The sequence below is a fragment of the Anguilla rostrata genome, chromosome 4 (assembly GCF_018555375.3).
Source record: "Anguilla rostrata isolate EN2019 chromosome 4, ASM1855537v3, whole genome shotgun sequence".
Classification (NCBI taxonomy): Eukaryota; Metazoa; Chordata; class Actinopteri; order Anguilliformes; family Anguillidae; genus Anguilla; species Anguilla rostrata.
In genome coordinates this window covers 27,547,785-27,563,056 of record NC_057936.1, presented here as the reverse complement: position 1 = coordinate 27,563,056, position 15,272 = coordinate 27,547,785, and positions in this window count along the sequence as shown.

The following is a 15,272-nucleotide window of genomic DNA, read 5'->3' as shown; positions in this document are numbered from 1 at the left end:
GTACCTATGTACCTTACATGCATATGAATTGTCACTGATTTCAGGCTGTGTAAAAGCCCCCAGGGATGCATTTCTCTCAGTGTGGGATTTACTGCTTAAGTAATGCTGCTCTGATTAGGAAGCAGTACCATCTGGTTGTCTCCAAGGGGAGACTACTGTCACACACACACACACACACACACACACACACAAATTGGGGGGGTACTCTTTCAAGAAGCTGTAGATGGTTCTAATCAAATCATGACACAGCTTTTCCATTTGGACCAACCAGCATTACTGGGACACAACTGCTTACAGTATGTATCCCTGTTACTTAATGTTTTCTGCACCAGTTAATTAAAACAAGAAAGAAAAATTCTGTGCTGCAGTTGAAATTTAAGTATGTCTGATGTTTTGTACCAGTCAGGTTTCAGTCTGGACACACAATCTTTTATGCATGATATGTTATAGAAAAGACCAGACTTACCTGTCAAAATAAGATTTTTAAAGTTGTTGCTTGGCAACAGTATGTGGCTTAAACAGTAGATGTTTCTTCTCGTGCACCTGGTTTCTATACTTTATCACACATTACCATCATTGACTTTATTATAAAATCACAAGTTACTGTACAACTCCATGTTATGCAACCAACATCACTTGCTTAAAAGAGAGTGTGGGTGTGATAACTCGTTTGTCACTAAATTTTTTTTAAAGCCTATATTGTTATCCCTCAGGATATAATTACCCTTTCTTTCTTAATAAATGTGCTGCCCAACTTGGGGTTATGCACGTGGAACCACCCCCCCCCCCCCCCCCCCCCCCCCACACACACACACACACACAATTTGGAATATCAAACTGTGTGCAACCATAGCTGCGTTCATGCGCAAAGTCCACTGCCAATTCATTAAAGTGTAAACAACCTCGATACTATACATTTCTTAAGTATATCATATATTTCCCACAACAACTGTCCTCAGCCTAGAATTAGATTGAATTTTTCTGCTTCTTCATCTTCTCACATCCAAATATAGACATATAAAATGTACAAATATCTCTGCAGGAGCTGCCAACACACAGAGGAGAGCCATAAAACAGAGCACACATTCATCTACAGAAAACACCACACCACATGTTTCTGAATGAGGCTTTTTTTTGTTGTTGCCATTTTTCTCCCCAATTTAGTCGTTATACCAATTCCCCGTGTGTATCACGGTCCTGGTTGATGTGCTATCCTCTGTCGGTCTGGGGAGGGTGTAGACTACCACATGCCTCCTCCGATACATGTAGAGTCGCCAGCCGCTTCTTTTCACCTGACAGCGAGGAGTTTCACTGGGAGCGAGGAGTTTCACGTGCTGAGGTTCACGCTGTATCCCCTAGATCCCCTCTCTGCTGAACAGGTGCCCGGACCAACCAGTCCATCAGGACTCATACCCTCACCAGCTTCCCACCCACAAACACTGGCAATTGTGTTCGTAGGAACGTCTGACCAAGCCGGAAGTACCGCTGCCGGGGATTGAACCCGGGTCTCTGCGATGGTAGGCAAGTTTTATGAGTGGGTCTGGATTCTATAATATGTAAAGCGTACTGTACAGTTCATGTGCTCCCCCTGAACTCTTGGATCATTATTGATCCTTCTGGGCTCAATAAACAACACATAAATTGGAAGCAGGTGGCCCTCAAACCTTAATGAGAGAATTTATTATTGTAATTACATGTCTGATTTTCACATAAAGCAATGAAGGAGGTCTCAGTTCCATTATTAATTACAACGGCAAGGCATGATTAGATCAATGTAGGTGAGTAATGACTGTTTGAAAGTTCCATATGGGGATGGCGTGCAAGGGTTTCTCTTCATTAATGGGAGGAAGATTGTGGAGAGTCTGTCTTTCATAGATTGTCTGCAGACGTCCATCTTAAAACCTGAGTATCTGTTCATTATAACTCCATCAGAGGCACTCAGAAGAGACTACTGTATAATGGGTTTAGTTCTTAGTGTCTTAGCTGGCCAAAGTAAATTCAGTGTTAGTCAATCTCATAAACCGAGTCAGCATAAAAATGTAAGAAGCTCACAATAATAAGCTCTATCCTGACACTGAATTTATCTCAGCTGGAAATTGCCATCATTATACTAGCACAAAATATATTCCACAGTTTAATTATGAACTACAGTATTCAGTAATAATTTCTGGCAATTGTTGCATTTAACATTAGATTTGGATAAAGCAAAGATTTGGATTGGCACAATGGCAGAAAAATGGCCCAGGCCTTTGTCTCACTGGAATCAATTTCAAGGAGCAAATCCCAGAAGAAAAAAAAATCTTGCTGTTTTTTAATTGCATTAATTTACAAATGCATTAATAAGGGCGACAGTGTAGTATAATGGTTTGATTCCCAGGTAGGACACTGGGTGTTGTAACCTTGAACAAGATACTTGTATTGCTTCAGTAAATATCCAGCTATATGAATGGACACTATGTTAAAATGCAAAAGCTGCGCAAATCATGCTGGATAAGAGCATCTGTTAAATACCTGTACTGTAAATATAGTATGAGCAATGTTCGGAGACCTGGTGAACAAGACCAGCTAGTATAGATTCAATGTCACTAAAGCACTAGTGCAAATTAACTATGGTAACCAAAAACTAGAACACACATGCAAACAGATTACATCCATAACAAGACCTACTGTAAGAAGAGAAATATAAACCAAAAACCATAAAATTCTATATCCCAAACGCATACTATTGCAGAGCTATTGGGTGGGAATGGGAGGGGATCCAAGATGCAGTCTGAATAGGTGGGTCTTCAGTTTGTGTTGGAAGATGACCTGCAGTTCTGCTGTCCTGACCGCAGAAGTTGTGGCAAAAATTCTGCCTGGGAGAAGCGAAACAAGTTTGTGGAACAGAAAGATCTGGCTGGAATGTAGAAATTTATCGTTGACTGGTTCTATGCTGGAGCTGATCCGTGCACTGCCTTATAGATTAGTATCAAGGTTTTTAACTTTAAGGGAGCTGGCTAGTGACATATACAGGCTTGGAATGATTTTTGACAAGTCATGTCACTAAGTTCTGTATTAGGTGCAGGGGTTTAGTGGTACAAGCTGGGAGACAAGGAGGCAAGGAGGGAACTACAATAGCCCAGGCCTGAGAGTAGCAGGGCATGGACAAGGCACTGAGTAGAATATGTGTTGAAGATTCTTTGGATATTGCAATGACAGAAGCTACCTATCCAACTGCCACATACACAGAGAGACAGCTGGTCATCTAGGGTGGCCCCCAGACTCTTTTTGCAGTAGAATAACTCTGAGTGATTTCTCCTGTAACATCTACACTTATGGAGAGATCTTGCAGTGGTGAGGACTTAGAGGGAATGTACAGCACCCCAGTCTTATGTGTATTTGTGTGTGTGAGTGTGTGTGTGTGTGCCCCCATGTGTAGGCCCATTAGCTAAAAGCAAATAGAAAATCAAAATAAAACAGAAATGTGTCTGTACTTCACCACAACAAAGGAAAACAGAAGTATTTGGGTTACGCTTTTGATTTTGCACAAACACAGAAATGTCAGGGGTATTTCAAGAAACGGATATGAAGTGTCAAGTTGCCTTGACAGCATTTAATAGGAACCAACATAAACACAAGGTCGCTTTGAGACTTCCTGGAGAACAGTTTGGTGTCATTAAGCACACAGTGGGGCTCTTTATCTGTGGGCTGAGAAGAGGCCTCTGAGAATAATGAGAAAAACATGTCCATATAATGTGCAAGTGGAAAGTTCTGACTTTAACCAGGCTGAGCAGTACACAACACTGCACAAGCCACACTATATCAATCCCTTTCCCTGTGCAGGCACACCTTGTATTACTTTTATTTTCCCCTTCAACAAAATACTTTGTGATGTAACGGCAGATGTGGATTGCTTCACAGCACTGATTTATAGTTTCATTTGACCAACACCATGGAGGCACTAAATGTTTTCTACAGTGGTTCTAAAGGTCAGCCTTTAAAATGTGTGTGTAAGCTCCCAGGTATTGGTATTAGAGTTATGTGTGCAGTCTCTCTTCCCTCCATGGACCACACCCCTGGGCCCCTAAGCAGCCCGAGCTGCAGTTGCAGAGTGAACAAGACAGACCGGGAGGCGTGCAGTGGCTTACCCACCATCATTCTCAAGGACAGGTCTCTAAAGACATGCCTTAGACCAGAAGAGATGAGTGCTCTTCAACTTCCTGACCTGGGAGGACACACAGAGATTATGATCATTACACAAAATACTGCAGCTCCCAATGTTTATACAAAATGGTGACAGCTTCTCCTTAGGGCCCTGTAGATACAGCGGAAGGCTGAGGAACTGTTCTCTTTAAATAAAGTTCTCCACGTAGCTACACGCTCACATGCTTCTTCAAACAAACAGATGCTCCAGCTTCATCAACAACTTCCTACACCTTCTGTGAGGATGGCCTTAGTGCCACAAATGAAATTATAATGAGAGGAGGAGATTACATTAGTATTCAGAGGAAACCGCGTCCCAGTCCCAGGCCTGGTGACATTATGGTGACACTGTTGTCTCCAGAGAGATGTGTAACAAAGCGAAAGGGAGACCAGGGGAAATCCAGGCCAGGTTTGACATAATAGACTGAAGTGGGCATTTAACACTTCTCTAAATGAGAAGCTTGATGAATCTTTTTTGGGAGTCAATAACTAGCAAAGATTTATGCCAAAGTCAGACTGGGCTTTCTGAATCTCTTGTGTAGATTGATAGCTAGCTGATGAATATTCCAGCAAAGTAACATAGAGAGGAAAATAAAGCTGCAGTGTTACGAGGAGAAAAACAATTTCAGTTGTCTTTGATGCAATTTCATGTTTGTTTAAAACAGTCATCAACCATTCAAAGAGATTACCCAGAGTGAAACACGCAAGGAATTAAACATGTTTATTAAATAATAGAATGACGTTTCGACTTTGTGTTTTCCTCAGAGTCAACACATTCTGGGTAGTCCCTTTGTGTAGGCCAGGTATCGTTACATGCACTGTCTCAAACTGAGAGAACCATCTCTCTTTCATAAGATTAGACTGAAGCGTTATGCCAATTCCCCAGGTGTATCACAGTCCTGGTTGATGTGCTATCCTCTGTCGGTCTGGGGAGGGTGTAGACTACCACATGCCAGCCTCCAATACATGTGGAGTCGCCAGCTGCTTTCACCTGACAGCGAGGAGTTTCACTGGGAGAGTGTAACACGTGCGGAGGTTCACGCTATCTCCCCCAGATCCCCTCCCTGCTGAACAGGCGCCCCGACCAACCAGTAGGAGTCGCTAATGCAACAATCAGGACTCATACCCTCACCGGCTTCCTCCCGCGAACACTGCCAATTGTGTTCATAGGAACATCTGACCAAACTGGAAGTACCGCTGCCGGGGATTGAACCTGAGTCTCTGCGGTGGTAGGCGAGTGCTTATACCTCTACACTACCCAGACGGCCCCAGACTTTCCCATTTTTATGCGTTACAGATTCAACAGAGAGAAACAAAATTGAAGACTGATATGTCGAGATTCACACTTCATGTTTAGCTGTAGTTTCATTTTAAAAAGAGAATTTTAAAACATTTTTTTTAAAGACCAATATCAATATCTAGGCCTACCTTGTGAACCAAAACAGATAAGACAAGACCAGGTCAAAACCTAGTATATGGCTGGACTGAACCGGCCGACCAATGGTGTCACTTCATCACTCAGTCACTTAGTCACAGACATGCGCGTTGTAATTGCATCACTCAGTCACTCAGTCAGTCACAGACATTCGCGTTTATAGGGCTGGCCCCACTGTTGCGGTCCAGCCAAAAAGACTTGTGAGTGCTGCAAGCTACTAAAACAGATAATATAATTGCAGGCCCATCCGCCAAACCTTCCTACCATTAACATCCACCTTTCTCCTTCTGATTGGTCCCTGAGGGCTGATCCATTAAAAGGGCCACCCTGCCATAAACACCCAGCCTTGCAGGGACCTGCATGTCCAATCTCTCACTCCCTCAGAAACCCGGGTCACTCAGTTTAAAAATCATGGCCACTCTGGTTTACACTCTGATCTATACAAATAATGCATTCTTCTTTGGAGAAAAGATCTTTCTAGATACATCCACAGTAATGTTCATATGATTGTATTCTAAAAGCAAGGTTGAATAGAAAATGAGATTTACATTTAAGAAAAAAATGAAAAATAATCTGATTACTAAGGGGACAACACAATAGAACAAACTATTGAGAGAGAAAAACTGTGCATGTAATACTGATTCTCTATGTTGTGAAATTTGTATCCACTTTGTGGAAATCTTCCTTCCCTCAAGCATTATTTAATTAACATTCTCTTTTATCTGCCACACTCAGATATTAAACAAGACTAATATTTTACACACCAATAAATAATCCATCTCTAGCCTGTACAGTGCATGTATTTTCATCAGCATATGGGCATTGAGCCAGGATAACAGCTGAGTAAAGGAATCAGCTATAGTCAAGTTAAGGGTGGTCTTTACAGCACTGGGGCTGTGGGGTACATTAGAAAGTCAGGCAAGCTTGGTAACTCTCTCTGCCTCCACGCTCCTACTCATGAGCATAAAGTTCTGTGGGGAGGATTGGCAGACTTACTCACATTCTCTCTGTGTGGAGGTTATGAAACAGTTATACTCTTACCAGGAAGCACAGCTACCCTTCTCAGGCTGGGCTTCTCAACAACATCTGGGACTCTATCCATCACTCTTAAAGATCTGAAATATTGATGAAAGGTCCATCAGAAGTCTGTTCACATCTGCAGCTCTTTGCAGAATGTAAGCGTACACGTGTAAGAACTACTTCCATTGGTCGGGAGCCAAACAATATTAAACTATCTGGCTACTGTCTGATCATTCAAGACTGCTGATAATTCATTCCCGTACCTTTTAGCTGCAACGATATCACTTATTATAGAGAATGGATACACTTAGCTGCACTTAACATACTCTCATAAAAGTCCACAAATTTGATTTCATTTGAACTCTTTGTGGATTCTCTATCCCGAGTTCCAGTTTCAGCCATATGGTGTTATATTTGTCATTTATATTTTTGTGTTGTTTCTGGTAGTGATAACTGTAATTTTGTGATTTAGTGAATAGTGACAGCAACCTGAATAATACAAGGTTGTGGCACACTGCATCAGTGGGTGCTCCTGAAAGGGGGGGGGGGGGTGTGGAGAGAGAAGGGTAGCTTTCTCTTCTAAATTGGTCAGTTTGACAGGCAGGACCCCACTGCTTGTCTTCATCTCCCCCCTCAGAGTCTGGACCAGAAAGTGAACCCAGGCTTTCAGCACAGTTCCAGGGCCTGAACCACACTGTGAGCAATGGCTATCAGCACATGCAGAATCAGGAGGAGATAGATGAGGCTGTAGGAGGAATCATGTAGTCTACATACACACCTGGCATTTATCCCAGATCTGTTACTGAATTAGCATGGATGAGAAAATTGGGTGGTCAATAGTGGGTTTGTGTTTAAAGAGACTTTATTTTGTCCATAAACGAATATTTTGTGTTGTTTACAGTGTATTAGGGCTGATTGTTTTCCAATTAACAGTGGCAGCATCTGCTGAAACAAGCTATTCTTTAATTGGGTAATACGTTTTTTAATATGATACAGACAGGAACTATCCAGAAATTTGATCTGATTGATCTGATTTTGCATTCAACAAACTTGTAAACCTTAACTTTCAAAATGTGCTCCCCACACAGCCTCACTTTCCCATCTACACAAATGAAATAACAGCCCTGGGATAAATCCCAGACCTGTACATGAACTAGATGATTGAATTACTAGGCGGGCAATTCGATCCCTCAGGTGCACCAGACTGCCCATACTCCTTAGCCCAGCCTCTGATTATGGCTCGATTGCTGTCACTTCGAATCACACGAGACAACACCCCACTGTCGCTGACCTATTTCAGAATCATGCTGTGTATTTGGTAACATTGCTGGTGTGTCAGTGATTTGACCGTCTCATCCCTTGGAGCTCCTAGCAGTTGCTTCGTGTGAATCCCCGATCCAGGAATGACCTCCCCCAACCAAACAGGAAGGCAGATTTATTGGCTGCCAGGAGAGCCTGCATGACTTGCAGCCAAGCCCACAAGAGTACAGCAGCACCAAATGACTTTCACCATGACACATGAAGTAATCATTCTCATTGCCTCCTGTGCACTTTCAGAATAGTTTTTAAGATACTTTTACTGCTTTTTAAGTCGATCCATGGACTTGATTTGCAGTATTTAAATATTTTACTCAGGTATATCCATGGTAGAGAACTCAGATCATCTAACTCCATTCTTTTAGCTGTCCCTACTTCACAGATGAAACATGGTGAATATTTTTTCAGCTCACATGGTCCAAGACTCTGGAATTCCCTTCCATTGAATCTCTGGGCAACAGAATCTGAGAATTTTTGGAGCAAGGCTTAAGACTTACCTTTTTAATCTTGCTTTTGAATATGCTGTACTCAGGAATCTCATAGAGGACTCAGGAGTGGCATATTTAGAATAAAATTGAAGTTTATTCTAAAAATAATACAAAAATCACAAATATGAGCTGGCTGTGTAGAGTTGGTTATTATCTTATTAGACAATATGGCAGCCAGCTGAAAATGAACATAGCTCAAACTTATAAATGCCAGCACTACTCATGGATCATCGAGCAATACTCATTTTGCAGGCTATACAAGATGAAAAACATTAGTATGCCTATGCTATTTGATTATTTACACCTATAGTGACGACAATAAGAAATTCTAAATAACAAGTAACATAGACCATAGCAGTATCGACATAACCCGCATTTGGCTGTGACAGAGGAATAACCATATTTAAATTTAAGAAAAATGGGTCGCAGTTTGAAAATTGAAAAACACTTGCTTGATAGGGCACCACAGAGTAAAGGCCACTCGCCCAAATCCTCTTTTTACCGGCTGATTGTTAGAGTCAATCCTTGAGCATAAATACATTCTGAAAACTGGCATGCATAAATATGACTGTGGACACAATGACTTAAAAATGATTGTTCCTTCCAAAATCATTCCCTATTTATAATGCTCTTTTGCCAGTTTTAGCTGTAGCAACAATTATGAAGGGCTGGGAGAAAGTCAAAAATTTTACAGCACAAGAAAATTGAAAGCTTAAGCTGTATTGATGGCCGCTCTGCTGGTGGTGAGCAGGGAGTCATGATTAAATGGTGAATGTGAGGTATAACGCACAAACTATCTACATAATTACAACCTCACTCATGGTTCAAAGTCTGCAAGGAGCTCCCATAACCTTTGTGACAGGAACCTTAAGCGAGAGTACGTTTTACAACCAATTTTTACTGAACGTCTATTTCTGACCAAAGTAGTTCAGATCTCAGCAGTCTGTCTCCCCAAAGAGAGCCTGCGTGTTTCATTTGGATTCTAACTTATCAGCCTGAATGATGATCTAATTAAGGCTGGGGTGGCATGCCACACATTACAAAAACCTTAAGGTCATGTCTGATAACAGCAATAATGTCCCACTACATTTCTCATCTGTGGAAGAGTACAAGGATAGCCTTGAGAAGAACTAAATACGATGCCTGGAGCTATGATTTAATTGTATACCTTGTTTCAAAAAGCATAGCTAAGATTCCTTATTGTTCTCAAAACAATACCTTGGTACATTTAGTAATTTTATGCTTCCGTTATTACCGAGAGTGTTGCTGAAAGCTTCTTATTTGAAAACAGTCCTGATCTAGACCTCCAGTGCACAGGTTTTTTCAGGACTTTAAATAGTACTTTTCCTTCACCTGGTGAATATTACTGTAGATTTGTGAATGTCAACGGCATGAAACATCAACTCATCACACGTCTGTGAGAAAAACATACAGCACCAGCCTTTTTTATGAAGCATTTTACTTTCCACAAGCATTCTCCCTTTCACTCTCTTATTCTCCCTTTGTCAGTGTGCCACAGTGTCAAGTGGGGCTACGGCATAGAGTAGAGCTTAAGCAGGAACATGCACAAGTTCGGAATAATGCAATGACCCACCAAAGTTTAATTTTCAACAACTACAGTTGACATTCTAAAAGGGGGGGGGGGGGGGAATAGAACAGGAAAATAAGTCACTCTTCACTAAAGGCACAGCCTGGTATGGGGAGACAATGAGCAAATCACAAATCAGGTGTGTATGCTACAGAATAGGACGTTGCTGCTGTCCAAGGTACTGCAGAACTAAAAACTTGGCAGGTAGAGGAATGTAAATCTCTTTGGACAGCAGACTATTTTGTCACACATTAACAAAATTAAAAAAATCATCAAAATCATACACTGCTATAAGTAAATAGCGTTATTATGCAATTATGACAGGAGGCCAATTGTGAGGAAGGCATTTGATGCCCCTGCTGTAAAACCAACTCTAAGTTAATATGCTGGGCTGTGGATCCCTGCTGGTGATTTTGAAAGCAATAAAGGGGATTCTTCTCTTGACTGCTGTTATGAGACATGCTGAATAATGTAACAAGTAATGTTGCTTTTTATGTTTCTTTTCTCTTTTATAGGACTCTTCAACGCTGAAGAAAATCACTGAGACACCATACTCTGCATGGTGTTAAGCTATATGAGCAGTTGAATAAACAACAGTACCGTCTTCAAAATGAAACTGAGATGCGAGATCTTCTGTAATGAGAGACGATTGTGCTTTGCTCAAGGATTATTAAAACTGAATCTTGCATCCTCCTGCAGAAAATAACAATTTTACAATGAACCTCATTAGTGTCTTGCACGACAGCATTCCCTGCTAACACCTCTTGCTTGGAGTCTATTGCAAATGCATCACTGAATTTCTGTCTAATTATGACATGTTATGTCCCAGGTGATTATAATATGATTAGGTAGGAAGTCATGTCAGCAGCTCAATCTCCTTACCTGCCCAGTAATCCTTTTATATACACCTGTCAGAACAATAGGGCTGATAGAGCATCCTTTGTTTAAGCTCGGTGTGCTTTCTGTTAGGTCGGTGTTGTTGGGAGAGAAAGGCGAACAGCGTCAACAGAGAAACAGTCTCACATGTTGGTTGACAAGTGATGTGCAGTATGGGTGCCTGGTTCAAGGCTCTTGGCAAAAAGAACATGGCTGAGGCGTGGGAAATGACGGGGTTACTACCCCTTTGCTCACTGGATGTAGGCCTATCCCTGGGAGCTACGGAATAAAGAGCCGCTGTTTGCACATCTACCTTAATCTATGCAATATTTGCACATTTAACTTAATCTGCTTTTTTCAATGTAGTCTTTTATTTGAAATATTCATGCCAGAAAGCTGCTTCTTTTCACATAGCAGCCACGAGCCGCACACTTGCAGAGCAGGGGCAGAGAAGACGCAATCATACGCGCGTGCAGAGAGCAAGCTGCGGGCACCCGGGTGACCAAATCCCTCCCATATAACCTTTGGGTGAGGTGAAGCCACTTGTGTGCCGCTCTTGCCGGCCACAGTCAGGAGTGACATGGGTCGGATTCAATAATAATTTAAAAAACAAATAGTTCCTCATTTTCATTATGACCTACTGTATGCTATGAACTCCTAATAACTTAATAATCAACAGAATGTAAGGTTAATGTGTTTTGTTGCTTTTTGTTTGTTATTATGTTTTCTCCCGTCTTTGTTGAAGCCCCACTTTACCTGTATGCTGTTTTAGTTTGGGTACATCTACCTTAATCTGTGCAATATTTGCACATTTAACTTAATCTGCTTTTTTCAATGTAGTCTTTTATTTGGATTTATGTGGTTGCCCTGCACACTTTACCAGCCACCCCAGTTTGCAGTACCTGGTTCAATATCTGTACCAATCTGCTGCTTCAATACACACAGTAGACACCGTAGGCTAATAGTGGGGTATTACATTACATTACATTACATTCATTTGGCAGACGCTTTTATCCAAAGCGACGTACAAGAAGTGCATTTTCATGATCGTAGACAACTGCTGAACACGGGTTCAGTAAGGTACAATTACTTATTTTGTACAGCTATTTCTAGCCGAGAACAATGAACACTATCCTGGTCTAACATCTGCAAAGCCAAACTAGGCAGAAATTAAGCTAGAGTATTAGGACAAATACAATTTACCAAGAAGTGCAGGGATGGGGCAACATGTAACAAGTGACAGGAAAAAGGGTTTTTTTTTTTTTTTTTTTTTTTTTTTTTTTAATATATACACAGCATGGTGGTGGTTATTCTAGGTATAGTCTGAAGAGATGAGTCTTCAGGCCACGGCGGAAGATGGATAGTGAGGGGGAGGTTCGGAGAGGGACGGGGAGATCGTTCCACCACTGGGGAGCTAGGGTGGAGAAGCTCTGTGATCCCTTTGGGCGGGTGGGAGGGGTTACAAGACGCCCTGCTGCTGCAGAGCGGAGTGGTCGAGCAGGCACATAGAATTGAGTCATGTCCTGCAAGTAGATGGGGGCTGTCCTGTTGGCGGCAGTGTAGGCAAGGGTCAGGGCTTTGAATCGGATCCTGGCAGCGACCGGTAGCCAGTGAAGTGATCGCAGCAGAGGAGTGAAGTGGGAGAATTTGGGGAGGTTGTAGATGAGCCGGGCAGCGGCATTCTGAATCATCTGTAGTGGCTGTATGGCACAAGCTGGCAGGTTTGCAAGGAGAGAGTTGCAGTAATCAAGGCGAGAGGTCACCGTAGCCTAGACGAGCAGCTGGGTGGAGTGCGTCGTCAGGTATGGTCGAATCCTCCTGATGTTGTATAGGAGGAATCTGCAGGACCTTGATGTTGCCTTGATGTGCTCCTTGAGGTCCAGTTGGTCATCCAGGACCACCCTCAAGCTCTTGGCAGAGTGAGAGGCAGTCACTGTGGTGCCATCAACCGTGATTGAGAGTTCACGAAGCAAGGAGGTCTTGTACGGGAAGAAGAGCAGCTCAGTTTTGTTGAGGTTGAGCTTCAGATGGTGGCTGGCCATCCAGGTGGAGATGTCAGCCAGGCAGGAAGAGATCTTATCATTGACCAGTGTGGCCGAGGGGGGGAAAGAAAAGAAGAGTTGTGTGTCATCTGCATAACAATGATAGGAAAAACCATGTGAATTAATGACTGAACCAAGAGATCTGGTGTATAAGGAGAACAGCAGAGGACCCAGTACAGATCCCTGTGGCACTCCCGTAACAAGTGGATGAGAAGCAGAGGCAGACCCCTTCCAGGTGACCTGGTAGGTCCTATCTGCAAGATAGGAAGCGAACCAAGACAGGGCAGTCCCAGCAATTCCCATCCCAGCCAAGGTGGAGAGGAGTATTTTATAGTTGACCGTGTCAAAAGCTGCAGACAGGTCAAGAAGGATCAGGACAGAGGAAAGGCGTGAGGCTCTTGCAGTGGCAAGTGCCTCCGTCACAGCTAGGAGCGCAGTCTCTGTTGAGTGCCCAGATCGGAAGCCAGACTGGTGAGGGTCTAGCAGGTTGTTCTGATGGAGAAAAGAGGTTAATTGTTTAAGAACTGCTCGTTCGAGGGTTTTGGACAGAAAGGGTAGAAGGGATACGGGTCGATAATTTGCTACATCGGAGGGGTCTAAGGTGGGTTTTTTGAGTAGTGGGGTAACACAAGCTGTCTTAAAAACAGAGGGAACATGACCAGAGGAGAGAGAGGAATTAATAATGGAAGACAGATAGGGAAGGAGCTCGCTGGAGATAGATTGGAGAACTTTAGATGGGATGGGGTCAAGTGGACAGGTGGTTGCGCGATGAGAGGTGATGAGTTGCCCTGTTGATTTCAAAGCTTTTAATTCTACTCTAATGTCTGTCTTTAAATTAAAAATTTTGTTAGTAAAGTTGCCTCCCCTTTTTGTAATACTGAATGGGCACCCTATCAATTGGGAGGGACCTGCATGGCACCTTTGTAGTGCACTTTGCTTCCATGTTACATAATCTCAAGATATCACTCGATGTTAACTGCACTGCAACAGGACATTGTCCAACTGTTTCCCTTTTACCAGGGTGATGCATTTCCCCATATTTATTTTGCTACCCCCAAAGTTTATTTGCATTGTTTACCTTTTTCCGCAGGTATTCAGTGTAACTATCTCTCATTTGAGATTGTATATAATGCCAGCTTTTCAGTGAGCATTGTCCTGAATATTTTTGGGGGGTCCCCCCACCCCCACACAGCACCGGTGTTAGGGTCTATTTTTAAATGTATTCAAACAATAACAGTTACATGCTCTTGCAGTGCCCCTGGGTTGTTGTGAAAACATAATTCCTCCTGCATGTATTTTGTTTCTAATGCAGAATTCTGCTATTCAGTATGGTTCCTTCTTGCTCTAATTGTTCACACCACTGGCATAGGCATGGGTGGGCCTGGGTGGGCAGCCTAAATAGGCCCAACTATACTAATACGTCTGGCTATGCTGCTGGCTCACACTGCTGCACAGTGCCTTTGATCGAACCCCCATACTGTTTTGACTTAAAAATATTTTTCTTCACCAACACGGTTTTATTTTTTCTCTTCCATCCCACTGTTTTGTTTGTCTTACAATCTCTGATACTCCCCCAAGTCCCTTGATATCAGTTCCTATTGGCAGACTCCTGCTTCCATTTCTTTCCTTCTTCTTGCACATTTCCATAACATCTCCTTTCTTTTCCCTAGTTGCACAGTGGTAGAATAAATAACCACACAACCCAAGAGGAGAATTTTCTGAATACTTACCGCTTTTGAATTCAACTGGAGTTCCAGTTATCACCACTTTTTGAAAGGTTGATGCCACACTGAAAGCTTCTTCGGTGACTGTAATGACAGCAACAATTCCTCCCTGATTCCAACATTCCTCGCTTGCATTTGATTCAAGAAATAAAAATGTAATGCTCGTTTCATGAAATATTTTAATATCATCATCATCCTGCAGACTAAAACCTCTCTCAGAGAAACACTGAGGCCAAATGCATCAGTTCATCAGTTCCCTTCTCAACAATCTTCACTGGCGCATTTTTTTCCCCCATTCACGACATACGGGACAAACATCCCAAATTTGTAATGTCAAATTCGCGATCTATGAACAAGCGTATTCGTATACGACCCCAGTTGTCTCCTCAGGACAGTGAAGCCAACACGGTTCTTCTCTGAAAGATTCATGCCAGAAAGCTGCTTCTTTTCACATAGCAGCCACGAGCCGCACACTTGCAGAGCAGGGGCAGAGGAAACACAATCATACGCGCGTGCAGAGAGCAAGCTGCGGACACCCGGGTGGCCAAATCCCTCCCATATAACCTTTGGGTGAGGTGAAGCCACTTGTGTGCCGCTCTT